This window comes from Hordeum vulgare, chromosome 3H, assembly GCF_904849725.1.
Source record: "Hordeum vulgare subsp. vulgare chromosome 3H, MorexV3_pseudomolecules_assembly, whole genome shotgun sequence".
NCBI lineage: Eukaryota > Viridiplantae > Streptophyta > Magnoliopsida > Poales > Poaceae > Hordeum > Hordeum vulgare.
Window position 1 is genome coordinate 143947983 of NC_058520.1, and position 13628 is coordinate 143961610.

Sequence of the window (13628 nt, forward strand, 5' to 3'; positions counted from 1 at the left end):
CATAATAAAGTTCTTCATCACAGGAGGCAATATAAAGTGACGTTCCTCCACACTAAGAGGACACACATCCAAACCTCAAAAGCGCATGACAACCTCTGCTTCCCTCTGCGAAGGGCCTATCTTGTACCTTTACTTTTTACCCTTGAAAGAGTCATGGTGATCTTCACCAATTCCTTATTTCGCCTTTATCTTGGCTAACGTCATATGCTTGGGAAAGATCTGTATTCATATGTCAACTTGGAGGTAAGTATTCATGAATTATTATTGTTGACATTACCCTTGAGGTAAATGGTTGGGAGGCGAAACTATAAGCCCCTATCTTTCTCCGTGTCCAGCTGAAACTTTGATCTCATGAGTACCATGTGAGTTGTAGCAATTGTAGAGAACGAAAAGATGATTGAGTATGTGGATTTTCTTTACAAGATCTTATTCGACTCTTTCCGATGTTGTGATAAATTGCAATTGCTTCAATGACTAAAGGCTATCGATTGTTAATTCTCAGTAAGGTTCTTGACCCATACTTTACTTTGTGAAGGAATTGTCACTTTAGCATGAGAGATTATATGTTGGTATTGTTGTTCTGATCATGATCATGATGTGTGCATGTTCGTATCTTGTTTTGTCGACACCTCTCTCCCTAAACATGTGGGCATGTTTATCAATCTAGGCTTTCGCTTGAGGACAAGCGAGGTCTAAGCTTGGGGGAGTTGATACGTCCATTTTGCATCATGCTTTCATGTTGATATTTATCGCTTTTTGGGCTGTTATTACACTTCACGGTACAACACTTATGCCTTTTCTCTCTTATTTTGCAAGGTTTACATGAAGAGGAAGAATGCCGACAGTTGGAATTCTGGCCTGAAAAAGCAGCAAGTTTGAGATACCTATTATGCGCAACTCCAAAAGCCGTGAAAATCAACGTGGATTTTTTTTGGGGTTTATAAAAAATACTGGGCCAATGAAGTGCCAGAGGGGCGCCAGCAGGAGGACACAAGCCTGCTAGGCGCAACCTCCCCCCTGGCCGCGCCTAGGGGGCTTGTGGGCTCCCACTTGGCCCTCTGGCTCCACCCTTTTGCTACAAGAAGGGTTTTGGTCTGGAAAAAAAAATCAAGAGGAGGCTTTTCGGAGGATTCGCCGCCGCCACGAGGCAGAACTTGAGCAGAACCAATCTAGAGTTGTGGCAGGACGATCCTGTCGGGGAAACTTTCCTACTGGAGGGGGAAATCATCGCCATCGTCATCACCAACACTCCTCTCATCGGAGGGGGCTCGTCACCATCAACATCTTCATCAGCACCATCTCATCTCCAAACCCTAGTTCATCTCTTGTAACCAATCTCCGTCTCGCGACTCCGATTGGTACTTGTAAGGTTGCTAGTAGTGTTGACTACTCTTTGTAGTTGATGCTAGTTGGATTACTTGGTGGAAGAGTTTATGTTTAGATCTTTGATGCTACTCATTACCTCTCTGGTCATGAATATGATTATGTTTTGTGAGTAGTTACTTTTGTTCCTGAGGACATGTGATAAGTCATGCTATAAGTAGTCATGTGAATTTGGTATTCCTTCGGTAATTTGATGTGTTGTATGTTGTTTTTACTCTAGTGGTGTTATGTGAACGTCGACTACGTAACACTTCACCATTATTTGGGCCTAGAGGAAGGCATTGGGAAGTAGTAAGTAGATGATGGGTTGCTAGAGTGACAAAAGCTTAAACCCTAGTTTATGCGTTGCTTCGTAAGGGGCTGATTTGGATCCACTAGTTTAATGCTATGGTTAGACTTTGTCTTAATTCTTCTTTCATAGTTGCAGATGCTTGCGAGAGGGGTTAATCATAAGTGGGATGCTTGTCCAAGTAAGGGCAGTACCCAAGCGACGGTCCACCCACATATCAAACTATCAAAGTAATGAACGCGAATCATATGAACATGATGAAAACAAGCTTGACAGAATTTCCCATGTGTCTTCGGGAGCGTTTTACCTCCTATAAGATTTTGTCCAGGCTTGTCCCTTGCTACAAAAGGGATTTGGCCACTTTGTGCACTGTTGCTACTTTTGTTACTTGCTACTTTCTACGAATCATCTCACCACACAACTACTCGTTACCGATTATTTCAGTGCTTGCAAATATTACCTTGCTGAAAACCACTTGTCAGATCCTTCTGCTCCTCGTTGGGTTCGACACTCTTACTTATCAAAAGGACTACGATAGATCCCCTATACTTGTGGGTCATCAGGTAGCAGTAGGCTCCAAAAGGTGTGATGAAGGAGGTATTGAGCCGGTCGTCCGGGTCCAGCTTGATCTGGTGGTAGCCGGAATAAGCGTCCAAAAAGGACAGCAAATCGTAGCCGGCCGTGGAGTCGATCACGCGATCTATCCATGGCAGGGCGAGAGGATCCTTCGGACATGCCTTATTCATGCTTGTGTAGTCGATACACATGCGCCATGTCTTGTTCTTCTTCAGCACCACGACTTGGTTGGCCAGCTAGTCCGGGTGGAAAACTTCCATGATGAAGCCAGCTGCGAGCAGCTGGGCGATCTCTTCTCCGATTGTGCGCCGCTTCCCCTTAGCGAAGTGACACAAAGGTTGTTTGACCGGCTTTGCATCCGGCCGCACATGAAGCTTGTGCTCGGCGTACTTCCTCGGGAGTCCCAGCATGTCCTTGGGGGGCCATGCAAAGATGTCTTGATTCTCACGGAGGAAGTCGACGAGCTCGCCTTCCTATTTGGGGTTGAGGTTGGCGCTGATGGTGATGCACTGCTTGGGGTTGGCCGGGTCGAGTGCCACTTGCTTTGTTTCCTTGGACGGCTCGAACGAGGTCTCGCTGGCCGATTGAGATGGAGGAGTGGACAGGGCCGACTGCTCGGTGGCTTGAGCCACGAGCCGGTCGAGCTGCCTCTTCTCCTCGGCAATCACCAATGCCTCGGCCAGCCGGCTACTGTCACATGCGCACTCGATCAACTTCTTGTAGTCGCCAACAATAGTGATAATGCCCTTGGGACCTGACATCTTCATCTTGAGGTAGGCGTAATGGGGGATCGCCATGAATTTGGCCAGCGCCGGCCTGCTTAGTAGCGCATGGTAGGGGCTCTTGAGGTCCACCACCTCGAACTAGACCGACTCGCGGCGGAAGTGCGACTTGTCACCAAAGAGGACGTCTAGCTGGATTTTGCCGATAGGCGAGCAAGACTGTCCTGGCACAATGCCGTGGAAGATAGCCCTGGTTGGCTGTAGGTCCTTCTCCTTCAGACCGAGCTTGAGCAAGGTGTCGCGGTAGAGGATGTTGATGCTGCTACCACCGTCGAACAACACTCGTGAGAATCGGCAGGTGAGTCTCTTGGAAGCGATGCTTGGGTCGAGGACGAGTGCGTATGTGCCGGGGTTCAGCATCACCGCGGGGTGGTCCGCCCGACTCCATGTAATTGGCTTTTTCAGACCAATGCATGTATTGGGTAACCGAGGGGACCGTGGCGTTCACCTCATGCCGGCGCTGACACTGGTTGTGCTTGTCGTCGCCCTCGTTGGTGAAGACGACGTAGGCCCCATCCCGCTCGGGGAATTGGTCGTGGAGATGACCATCATTGGTCGTGGAGCCGTACCTCGAGGAGACGCCCCCAAGGGAGCCGGCAGAGCCTCGCCCCGGGCCAGGCACTGTGAGAAGCTGCACTGTCGGAGCGTGTGGGTGGCCTGCTTCGCCCCGGTATGCATTTTGCAGGTCATGTCGAGCATCTGCTCGAAGGTGAGCTTGGGCTGCCAGGTGTTCTTGCTGGTTCGTTGTTGCTACATGACAGCTTGCGCAGCCAGCTGCTCTTCCTTCACGTTGGCCACCTGCTTGCTCCCAAGTCGGGGGTCTTGTTGATCCGCCTTGCGCTTGTTGTTTTGCCTGCCTCGGTTGTTGCCAACCGGCCTAGTTGTAGCCAACGATTGAATAGACTTGTCCATCACGCTGACCTTGATCCGCATTGCAGAGTCAGCAGTGGCGTACTTGTCCGCCTTGGCCATGAGTGTCGCCAAAGAGGTGGGTTTGGAGTACATGAGCTTATGGTTGATAAGGGTGCCGTCTCGTCAGCCTTCGATGAAGTACTGAATGGCTTGTACTTCATGCACTCCTTCGCAGGAGTTGCGCAACTCCGTCCAGCGTGTGACATAGTCGTGGAGGGGTTCGTTGGGCTTCTAAACGCACATGGCCAGCTTGCGGGGGCGGCCAGGGCGCTTGTAGGTACCGGTGAACTTGCGGACGAAAGTCTCTTCAAAGTCAACCCAAGAGTTGACGCTGCCGGCTGGCAGGCTGTTAAGCCAAGTTCTTGCCGAGCCGGTCAGCATGAGTGGCACCTAGCAAACAGCTACGCGCTTGTTGCCCCGGGCGATGCCGACTGCAGTGATGTAGTCGATCAGCCAATCTTCCGGCTTGGTGGAGCCGTTGTTCTTTGGAGTATCACGGGGAAGGGTGAAGCCCGATGGGAACAGCTCCCCGCGATCTGGGGGCCGAAGCACGAAGGACCGATGGGACCCTCCTCCTCCAGGAGGGCTGACTGCGCCAGAAGGTCGATGCGGGGTGCGAGCATCGTTCTCGCTACAAAGGACGCGAGAGCCGATCCGAGCCGCGAGCTCGGGTCGGATCGGGGGCACGGACATGTTAGCCCTTTCCTGCCGCTCAGGCGGGGGAGCTTCATGGACCGAGCCTCCTTCATCTCCAGCCCCCTCGCGGAGCCGGCTGGATACTGCTTGATGCTCGCTCCAGCGTTGGGAACGCCAATCGTGGCTTCCCTTGGCCCTCCGTCCAGAGTTGCGAGAGGAGGAAGATTGTTAAGCTTGCTGACGGCCGCTGGGGATGTGGTAACTTTCAAGGTCGAAACCCAAAGACATGGAGAAAGCACGGGCAGGATCGAGGCGATCTTGCTGCTCGTTGGCGGTGGTGAGGAGGTCCTTTACGCGCTTTTCTTGGCGCGCACGCTCCTCGCCCTCCAGGGCGTCCATTTCTTCAATGGCCGCCTAGGAGGCCCGCATGTTGGCCGCAATAGTGTCATAGATGGGTGATACGTCTCCGTCGTATCTACTTTTCCAAACTCTTTTGCCCTTGTTTTGGGCTCTAATTTGCATGATCTGAATGGAACTAACCCGGACTAACGTTGTTTTCAGCAGAATTGCCATGGTGTTGTTTTTGTGCAGAAATTAAAGTTCTCGGAATGACCTGGAAATTTACGGGTTTTTTGTGTGGAATATATAAAAAATACTGGCGCAAGAATCAACCGAAGAAGTGGAGCGTGAAGCCCACAAGCCCACCAGGCGCGACCCCCCTAGCCATGCCTAGCAGGCTTGTGGGGCCCACATTGCTCCACCGCCTCCAATTCCAGCTCTATTTAGTCCCTTTCCTCCGGAAAAAATAAAGCAGAAGAGTTCATCGCGTTTTACGATACGGAGGCGCCGCCACCTCCTGTTCTTCCTGTGGAGGGCAGATCTGGAGTCCGTTCTAGGCTCCGGAGAGGGGAGATCGTCGCCATCGTCATCACCAACCTTCCTTCACCGCCAATTCCATGATGCTCTTCACCGTTGGTGAGTAATCTCATCGTAGGCTTGCTGGACGGTGATGGGTTGGATGAGATCTATCATGTAATCGAGTTAGTTTTGATGGGGATTGATCCCTAGTATCCACTATGTTCTGAGATTGATGTTGCTACTACTTTGCCATGCTTAATGCTTGTCACTAGGGCCCGAGTGCCATGATTTCAGATCTGAACCTATTATGTTGTCGCCAATATATGTGTGTTCTTGATCCTATCTTGCAAGTTGTAGTCACCTACTATGTGTTATGACCCGGCAACCCCGGAGTGACAATAGCCGGAACCACTCCCGAAGATGACCATAGTATGAGGAGTTCATGTATTCACTAAGTGTTAATGCGTTGGTCCGATTCTTTATTAAAAGGAGAACCTTAATATCCCATAGTTTCCATTAGGACCCCGCTGCCACGGGAGGGATGGACAATAGATGTCATGCAAGTTCTTTTCCCTAAGCACGTATGACTACATACGGAATACATGCCTACATTACATTGACGAACTGGAGCTAGTTACATATCTCCCAGTGTTATAACTGTTGCATGATGAATACCATCCGACATAATCATCCATCACTGATCCAATGCCTACGAGTTTTTCCTACTGGTCCTTGCTATGTTACTTTGCCGCTACTACTATCACTGCTGCTACTGTTACTCTGTCGCTATTGCCGTTACTACTGCTACTGTTACTCTGCTACTACTGCTGTCACTTTGTTGCTACTGGTTAGTGTTGCTACTGTTGCTATCACATTACTTTGCTACTGATACTTTTCTGTAGATACTAAGTCTTTCAGGTGTGGTTGAATTGACAACTCAACTGCTAATACTCGAGAATATTCTTTGGCTCCCCTTGTGTCGAATCAATAAATTTGGGTTGAATACTGTACCCTCGAAAACTGTTGCCATCCCCTATACTTGTGGGTTATCAAGACCTTTTTCTGACGCCGTTGCCGGGGAAGCATAGTTGTATTCTCTGAGTCACTTGGGATTTACGTCTGCTGATCACTATGAGGAATCCGAAAGATCCAAGAACTAAAGTCTTGCCCTCAACTACGAGGACATGTAAGGAACTGCTATCTAGCTCTGCACTTGATTCACCTTCAGTTATGAGTAAGTTTGCGACACCACCTCCTGCTAGAAATTTTGATGTGTCGCATGTGCTTGATGATGCTACTTCTGCTGTCCATGATGCTTGTGATGATGCTATGCTTGATACTGCTTTGCCACTAGGTGCATTCCTTGATGCACAAATTGCTAGAGTTGCTGCTAGATGTGATGATACTTCTGAAACTGCTAAGATTATTGAAGTAGAACCTGCTATTTTCCTGTTAGAACTAGCTCTCCTAGATATGAATTGCCTGATATGCCCGAGGGTTATGTTATGGAGGGAGATATAGCTGAGGACTTTCTTGCTTGTAAGTATAGCTATGATGTTGAGAAATTACTACGCAAGTGGAAAGAAAAATCTTTGAACGCTAGGATGAAATACGACCCAAAGTTTGCTACTTCGCCTATCTTTGTGACCGATAAGTATTAGGAATTCTCTGTCGTCCTTGAGTTAATCACTCTGGTCGAATCTGATCCTTTTCACGGTTATGAGTCTGAAATGGTTGTAGCACATCTTACCAAACTGCACGATATAGCCACCCTATTCATGAGTGAGGAAAAGATCCGCCACTAGTATATCCTTAAGCTGTTTCCTTTCTCGCTAAAGGATGATGCTAAGACTTGGTTCACTTCTCTTGCTCCTGGTTGTGTGCGTAGCCCCCAGGATATGATCTACTACTTCTCTGAAGAATATTTCCCTGCCCATAGGAAGCAAGCTGCCTTGCAGGAAATATATAACTTTGTGCAAGTTGAAGAAGAGAGTCTCCCACAAGCTTGGGGGAGGCTTGTCCAACTACTGAATGCTTTGCCTGATCACCCTCTTCAGAAGAATGAAATACTTGATATCTTCTATAATGGACTAACTGATGCTTCTAGAGACCACCTAGATAGTTGTGCCAGTTGTGTTTTCAGGGAACGAACTGTAGAACAAGCTGAGATCCTATTGAATAATATCTTGTGCAATGAGAATGCTTGGACTATTCCCGAACCACCTCCAAAGCCAACTCCTAAGAAAAGAGGTACCCTATTCCTCAGTCCTGAAGATATGCAAGAAGCTAAGAAATCTATGAAAGAGAAAGGCATTAAATCTGAAGATGTCAAAAATCTACCACCTATCGAAGAGATCCATGGTCTCGATAACCCGATACAGGTAGTAGAGGTAAATTCTCTTCGTAGATTCAATGAGAGTGATATTCCTTTTGATAAACCTGCTAGCTTATGCTTGGATGAATTTGATACCTTTGTTGCCAAACAACAAAGTTTCAATGATTATGTTAGCAGACAATTGGAACAGAATGCTCGCATGCTTAGTCATTTAAGTGCTTGTGTGGATAGAAATGTTAATGATCTTAAGCTCTTAGTAAACATGCCTCTATGGTTACTACTCAAGTAGAACAAATACTTAAGGCTCAAAATGACTTGCTCAATGAGCTGAATGACAATTCTGTCAGAGTCATCACTAGAGGTGGTAGAATGACCCAGGAACCTTTGTATCCTGAGGGTCATCCTAAGAGAATTGAACAAGATTCTCAAGGAGTTAGCACTGATGCACCTAGTCATCCTAGGAAGAAGAAGAAAGATGATAGGAACTTGCACGCTAGCAACCCTGTTGCTGTTACACCTGAGAATCCAAAGGATATCTCTGTTTCTGATGCCGAAACACAATCTGATGATGAACATGAGCCTAATGATAATATCAATAGTGATGTTCATGTTGATGCTCAACCTGGCAACGATAAGGATGTGGAGATTGAACCTGTTGATCTTGATAACCCACAACCTAAGAATAGGAGATACGATAAGAACGACTTCATTGCTAGGAAGCATGGTAAAGAAAGGGAACCATGGGTTTAGAAACCCATGCCCTTTCCTCCCAAACCATCCAAGAAAAAGGATGATGACGATTTTGAGCGATTTGTTGAAATGATTAGACCTGTCTTTCTGCAAATGCGTTTGACAGATATGCTCAAAATGTCTCCGTATGCTAAGTACATGAAGGATATTGTGACTAATAAGAGGAGTATACCTGAGGTTGAGATTTCCACCATGCTCGCTAATTATACCTTCAAGGGTGGAACTCCTAAGAAACTAGGTGATCCCGGAGTGCCCACTCTACCTTGCTCCATTAAAGGCAACTACGTTAGAACTGCTTTATGCGACCTTGGAGCCGGTGTTAGTGTTATGCCTCTTTCTCTTTATTGTAGACTTGAACTGGATAAGTTGACACCCCTAAAATCTCTCTTCAAATGACCGACAAATCAACTGCTTTTCCTATCGACATTTGCGAGGATGTGCCTGTTGTGGTTGCCAACGTTACTATCTTCACGGACTTTGTTATTCTGGATATTCCTGAGGATGATGCCATGACGGTCATCCTTGGAAGACCCTTTTTAAACACTGAAGGGACTCTAATAGATTGCAACAAAGGCAATGTCACTTTCCATGTCAACGGTAATGAGCATGCGGTGCACTTTCCGAAGAAACAATATCGAGTACATTGCATCAATGCTATTGAAAAAACTTCATCTATTCTTATTGGGAGCTTTGAATGCCCTATACCTACTGTTAAGATGAAGTATGATTTGCTTGTTGGGGATATGCACATCCCCATTGAGGTAACCTAGTGGCTATTCGAAAATTCTCCATTTCCTTTTGCGATTCGAAAAAGTTTGTCAAGGAGACTTGATCAACCTCATTGATGGATTTCTTTCGATGACCATGAGATGGATGAATCGAGGAGTCACAAACCTCTGTTCCAAGCTTTCACCTTTGGTTGCTTAGAAGAAAAATGATGGATTTAGCTTTAGATTTTCCTGTTTTAAGGTTTTTTGCGTCCCGTAGAAAAGTGTCCCAAAAATAAAAGTTCTCAGAATGCCGTGAAAATCAAGTATGATTTTTTCTAGATTTTTTGAAAAATTCTGAGACGGAGAGCTAGTCAGGGGGCTGCACCAGTGGGCCACAAGCCCTGGAGGCGCTCGCACCCCCTGGCCACGCCTACTAGGCTTGTGGGGCCCACGTGTACCCCCTCCACTCATTCTATCTCCCATCTGCTTCTCCTACCTCCAGAAAAAATTGTTTCGCAGCTCAAACCCGTGTTCTTGCTCTTCTTGCTGTGATTTTCGATCTCCTTGTGCAAAGCCCCATTCACAATACTGTTTTGGGGAAATTGATCCTTGGTATGTGACTCCTCCATTGGTCCAATTAGTTTTTGCTCTAGTGCCCTATACGTCACGTATTTTTGCTGCCTTGGTGACCCTGTTCTCGAGCTTTGCATGCTAATTTTAGCTGGTTCCAAGTAGTTTTGATGTGTGATATGGCCTCTAGGCACTTGTTGGAGTAGTTGCTATGAGTTTCATTGAGCCTTGTTCACTTTTCCTTTGAGTTACTGAAAATTTCAGAAAAGGAAGATGTTTAGGCGAAACTATCATGGTGGTTCCTCAAGCAAGAAGGGTCCCCGTCTCGCGATTTTGGAGCCCGATCCTTACCAACAGAGGAACACACACGTACAACCATGTGAATGGCCTTCTGATGAATTCATGATTGAGGCAGGTTTCAAAGACGAGTTTGATACACTTGTTCACAACGTCGGACTCGAAGAATTCATCCCCGATAAATGTGAACATTATGTTACTCTCACTGCCTCTTTTGTTCGTAGATTCAAATTTTCAGCTGGCCGTGACACATCCGTACTGTTTGATCTCTATGACAAATCGTATACCATGGATTTAGAGGATTTCAATAGAATTTGCAAGATACCTGTTTGGGGTAGTCTCAATGATCCTCCTAAATCTTCGGTTAGAGATTTTTTCTCTAGTATAACTGTTGGAGAAACTAGAGATATTACGCAGGCTACCATGGGGAGCATTCATTTTCTTGCCTTGCATTACTTTTCCCTCTTCATAGGTAGATGCATTAACGGCAAGATTGAGCATTGTCACCTCTGCGCACCCGACCTTAGTATTCTTAAGAGCGCCGTAACGGGTGATAGAAGTTTCAACATGGGAGCTATAATAGCAAGGAGGCTGAATAATAATGCTAATGAAGGGGATTTCTTTGGTGGGATCTATGCCACTCGCATAGAAAATTTTCTTGGAATACCCATTGATATCTATTGTGTATCCCCGGCAACGGCGTCAGAAATGCTTGTGATGTCCGTTGTGCTACTGCACAAAAGACCTTCCTGTGGCGCCAGTAATGGGCACGTTGACGACACCAGGAATCCTTCTGCGTTGGTGTTCCCTCGAAGCGGAGAGGATGATGTAGCACAACAGAGGTAAGTATTTCCCTCAGTTTGAGAACCAAGGTATCAATCCGGCGGAGGAGTATCTCAAGATCCTGCACAAACACAAAACTTGCACCCAACGCTATGAAGGGGTTGTCAATCCCTTATAGATTGTTTGCCAAGTGAGAACTGAAAGCAACAAAGTAACAAAGCAAAGTAAAAGCGGAGTTGTAAACAATGGATGTGAATAGACCCGGGGGCCGTAGTGTTTACTAGTGGCTTCTCTCATGAAAGCAAGTAGACGGTGGGTGAACAAATTACTGTCGAGCAATTGATAGAACTGTGCAGAGTCGTGACGATATCTATCCAATGATTATTTCTATAGGCATCACGTCCGAAACAAGTAGACCGATACTTTCTGCATCTACTACTATTACTCCACACGTCGACCGCTATCCAACATGCGTCTAGTGTATTAAGTCCATAAGAACAAAGTAACGCCTTAAGCAAGATGACATGATGTAGAGGGATAATCTCAAACCAATGATAAAAACCCCATCTTTTTACCCTTGATGGCAACTGCTTGATGTATGCCTTGCTGCCCCTACTATCACTGGGAAAGGTCACCACATGGAAGAACCCAAAACCAAGCACTTCTCCCATTGCAAGAATCATAGATCTAGTTGGCCAAACAAAACCCAAGACTCGGAGAGACTTACAAGGATATCAAATCATGCATATAGGAAATCAACAAAGACTCAAATATATATCATAGATGATCTGATCACAAGTCCACAATTCATCGGATCTCGACAAACACACCGCCAAAGAAGATTACATCGGATATATATCCATGAAGATCATGGAGAACTTTGTATTGAAGTTAAAAGAGAGAGAATAAGCCATCTAGCTACTAACTACGGACCTGTAGGTCTGAAGTGAACTACTCACGAGTCATTGGAGGGGCGATGATCATGATGAAGAAGCCCTCCAACTCCAAAGTCCCCTCCGGCAGGGTGCCGGGAAGGGTCTCCAGATGAGATCTCGCGGAAACGGAAGCTTGCGGCAGCGGAATAGTATTTTCGAGGCTCCCCTAATTTTTTGCGAAATATTTGGGAATTTATAGGCCAAAGAACTTGGTCAGGGGGCGGCCAGGGAGGCCACAAGCCTGCCCACCGCCGCCTCCCCCTGGTGGCGGAGTAGGGGCTTGTGGGTTCCCTGGAGCCCACCTGGCTTGGCCCAAAAGCCCCCTGGACTTCTTCCGTTCGGGAAAAAATCATTTCGGCGTTTTTCTTCCGTTTGGACTTCGTTCCAAAATCAGATCTGAAAAGAGTCAAAAACACGAAAAAACAGGAACTGACACTTGGCACTGAATTAATAAGTTAGTCCCAAAAAGATATAAAAGGTACATAAAACATACAAAGAAGGCAAGGTAACAACGTGAAATCATCAAAAATTATAGATACGTTTGAGACGTATCACCCATCCGCGAAGGAGATCCCCCGCTCCATACAACTTTCCTTGATCGCGCCGCTATGACACGCTATCAGTTCCTTGAGATGGATAATGAATCCCTCCTATACCGGTTAATATTTAACCGACAACGTGTTTTCCATATTACCCTTCCTGCTCCTGCCTTCTTTGACTTTCAGGTAAAACGGAGATATTACATAACCAGGAGAGAGGCAGAGGAGTATGAGAGGGAGGCAAAGGCTGCTCGCCTCCGTGAGGCAGCTATTCAGGCAGTGGCTGCCGCGCTCCCGTACAACCCCCATTATGATTTTGGATATCGCCCAGACCAGCCATGGGAGTAGACCAACTTAGGCAAAAAGCCTAAGCTTGGGGGAGTACGTGTTTCTCACCGACTTTATATTCATGCTCACACTTTCACTTTGTTAGTCGGTGTTCACACTTTGCCACTGTATCATCCATGCTAGTTTATTTCTTTTTCTCGTTTTCTTCTCGTGTGTTTGTCTAGTACGAGAAAATCCAAAAAGATTTCCGTTTCTTCTTTTGCTTGTTGGGAGCTTTCCCGTGTAAATAGTTTTCCTTTTCTTTGGGTCAAGGTAGAAGACCATGGTTACAATGTTTAGTGGCTCTCGCATGCATATATGTTTATCATTCAAAGAGCCATATTACTTTGTCTTCTCCTTTGTGTTTGCTTGCAGATTCCAGCTTAGTCCAATGCACGAGCACTCTTATTATTGTTCACATCATTCGGTCGTGCAAGTGAAAGGCAATAATGACGATATATGATGAAGTGAGTGAGCCTGGAAAAGCTGGTATGAACTCGGTCTATTTTGTTTTTGTAAATATGACTAGCTCATCGTTCCTGATTCAGATTTGTTGTGAGAGAAACATGTTTGCAATGACAACTTAGAGATCATAGTTTCTAATGCCATGCTTAATTAGCTAGGAGCTTATAATGGTTTGTCTTGGATGCCAACATGAATTTTGAGATGACTATGATGTAGTATGATAGGATGGTATCCTCCTTTGAATGATTCAAGTGGCTTGACTTGGCGCATGTTTACGCATGTAGTTGAAACAAAATCAACATAGCCTCTATGATATTCATGTTCATGGTGATTTATGTCCTACTCATGCTTGCACTCAATGTTGGTTAAGCTCAATGCATTTTGATGACTGTTGTCGCTCTCTAGTTGGTCGCTTCCCAGTCTTTTGCTAGCCTTCACTCGTACTAAGCGGGAATACTGCTTGTGCATCCACTTCCATAAA